The following is a 3,311-nucleotide window of genomic DNA, read 5'->3' as shown; positions in this document are numbered from 1 at the left end:
TGTAACTCTCTTCCTTTGATTCTAATGTATAAAATAAGTTGCAAAACCACCATTTTCCGAAGCATTTTCTCAATCCGTTGAGATTTTGCTTCCCAGTAATCGTCGTCAGTTTGGCTCAAATAAACTCCTTATAAGGTTTCTCTTAGGCTAGATGTTTTTTCGTCAACAATATATTTCTTTCCAGTCTATAAATTTGGACATTTTTTAAAAACTTGATGACCTACTGAATATCCAGATTTTTGTTCCTATCCCCACCATAGGACACATTTATTTAGGAAGGGTGCTGGGGAAGAAGGGTGAGGCAGAGGGAGTCTCCCTTGCGTCCAGAAGCCCTCTGCAGCTCCCTGCCCTGAGTACATGCCATGTCCCTTCCATCACTCATGGAAAACCCTGGCAGTAAGAAGCGAACTTGGAGAAAAGAACTTGGACACATTGCATTTCCTATGTCCTCTTCCTGTGTTTGGAGTCACTGGCTCTTTCTCAAAAGCCTTGGCTGTGTGGAATGCAGCCACAACCCTGACAAGCTGGGTGATAAATAGGATATTGATGGGCAATTACTTGACACCAAAGAGCTTCATAAATCAACGTGCTAGAAGCTGGTACTACAGTCAAGGGCAGTGCTAAGCGAATGCAGGCCCAGAAGCCCTGGGAGGTGAGGATGGGGAGCAGAGGCGACTCCTGAATGCCTTGCATAGAATAGGAGATTTCCTTCGTGGGGAGCAGATACCCCACCCTCAGCATACTGTGGCCAGGACACACGCTACAGAAGGCAGGAGGCCTGCAGTGTCAGAGTTGGGGGAGCCTTGGAGGGGGTTCCAAACGGGGCTGTGCTCATGCCTTAGTGCCTTCCCGTGACTACCAGCTCCATCGTACCTCCTGAACTCCAGAAAGGGGAGCTTTAAAAAGAATTCGTGTTTTAGGATTCTAAAAGTAATACAGTCTCATTGTAAAAAGTTTTAACAATGTAGACAAATATATAAGGAGGCAGCTGTCACCCACAGACCCATGACCAGAGGTAACTAACCAGTTAATATTTTGTTCCCTTATAGGCTTTTAGAAAGATAAGATGCCCATAATTCTGGGTGCTAAGAAGTGGATGTGCATTTTCATCCTCTGCCCTCATCCCCACCCACTCAAGGACAAAGCTCCCCTCCCCTCCGTCCACAATGGGGCCAATTCCGCTTTCTCTGGCTCTAAAGGTGGGGAGCTCAAATTTCATGCAACCACTTTCTGGCCAAAAGTGTCCCCAGAAGCTTTCTCACTGTCTTGATGTCTGAAATGCTAAATCCTCCCTGCTCAGTTTCTTCAGATACTACAAGATGTGTCTGTCATCCCAGCCATGAAATATCGAACCAGACAGGAAAAATATTTTACCACCAAAAACAAAAACCCAAAAAACTCTAAAACCAAAGAAATCTAGTCTCAAAGGCACATATTTTAGGCGCTGCGAGTAGAACCATTACAGGCGAGAAGGAAATCTTTCGTCTGAATATCGCCGGAGAAACCTTTTGCAGATCCCTCCCCAGTGGGCCTCTTTCGTGGGAGGAAGAAAAGATGGAACAAAAGCTGGAACAAAAGCCCTATTTCCTCACTCCTACAAAAGTCATACTTAGAAATAATAAATGAAGTGAGATTGTATGACTTAAAGTCCTCTAGTGGTTATTTTGCAAAATAATCACTGAGGCTTTTAAAAAAATTCCTTAACAACATTTTAAATACATAAAAAAAAGCAGGAATTGTTCAAAATGAACATTTCTTGACACGCCCTCATCTTTCAGCCAGTGTATGCAGACCAACACAGGGCATGGATATTTTGCCTTGCAGTGCGGCTAGATCTCATTTCTAATAAGGCTTCTTATCAATTACTGCCTAGATGGAATTCACCCTCTGTGCTCATAGTCACACAAGCATGTCTAAATGAAAAACACACTTTCTCAGGCTCGCTAACAAAATCAATCCCTCAGCAGGGGAGTGAAAAGCTTGTCTATTCTCCTGCATTGAAATGCATATTTGCATGCTAATTACCCGGAAAGTTCCTCCAGTTCACGGAGGTGCGACAGAAACGCCAGGTCCGAATTCTAGGAGCCCAGTGCTTGCTGCCCGAGTGGAAGAATGGGAACTGACAATGGTTTAGATGGAAGCAATCGGGATACAATTTATTTTTAAAGTCATCCCTGAAATCCACTTTAGCTGCATTAGTCCCGTCCAGATTAACCAGACAACGCTCTTGGAGCTGCTCTGATTGTAGATCAGAGCAAAGAGCTTATTTTGTGTGCGTGTCATTTACGAAATTAGGAAGCCTTGTCACTCAAGTTCTGAAGTCTACACGCCTGAATACAAGAAAAGACAAACTTCAAGTCTCATAGACTGCTTCAAAGAACCCCTTGACCACAGTTCCAAAAGTTCTGCTCAATGGCTAAAAATATATTGTTTTCAAGTAGGGTTATAACGGAAAAAAATTTTTTTTGGATTGAATGAAATGAGGCTACATCTATTCAGTAAATTCAATCTGTGAATACAATTTGGAAACTGCTTTTTTCCACTGAAAACAGCAAAGACGGGGGACCTACTTTTACTCATGCATATAAGTGAAAGCAAAAAGCTCTTTGGTTTCCTTAATTTTCTCTAGTCTCTATATTTGATGGTGAGTGCACATGTTTTCCTTTCTCCCTTTTTAGAAAAATACTGTCTTTTATTTTGCCATTTTTCTGTTTTGCTTCTGACAGGTTTTGAGAGTCAGAGAAAGCCAAGTGGCAGTGGACATTTTTCTTCCTGTTTCTTAGACTTTGGTGGCATTTTATGCTCTGACCTCTTTTTCCATTCCTGCCAACCTTCCTTCTGTTCTGAATGTTCTCTGTGGTCCCTAATGATTCTGAGCACCTCAGAGCACTGTTCCCAAGTTAACCAGAAACTCCTGGAAGGCAGGGCTGGTACCAGTACCTGCCTTCTTATCCTCAGTAAGTCCTTACAGCCAGAGGCCTGGATGGAGGGCACAGGTAATAACAGACACCCCCTTTCTTGTCCTCTTAGTTCAAAATCTCACTCTCAAAGCTGTTTGCATTTTCAAATCTTGAATTAAAATACTGGTTTAGGGCCCAATAAAACATTTTCTCCTTTTTCGACTGTTCTACAGATGGTACTGTTGAACTTCCAGAACCTAAACATGCATGGGATGGAAAGGTAATGAAGAGGGCAGGGCATAGAGCAGCGGTTCTCAACCTTCCTAATGCCGCGACCCCTAAATACAGTTCCTCATGTTGTGGTGACCCCCAACCATAAAATTATTTTCGTTGCTACTCTATAAGTGTAAT

This window comes from Hipposideros armiger, unplaced genomic scaffold, assembly GCF_001890085.2.
Source record: "Hipposideros armiger isolate ML-2016 unplaced genomic scaffold, ASM189008v1 scaffold_1446, whole genome shotgun sequence".
NCBI classification, from domain to species: Eukaryota; Metazoa; Chordata; class Mammalia; order Chiroptera; family Hipposideridae; genus Hipposideros; species Hipposideros armiger.
This window is presented reverse-complemented; position numbering follows the sequence as displayed.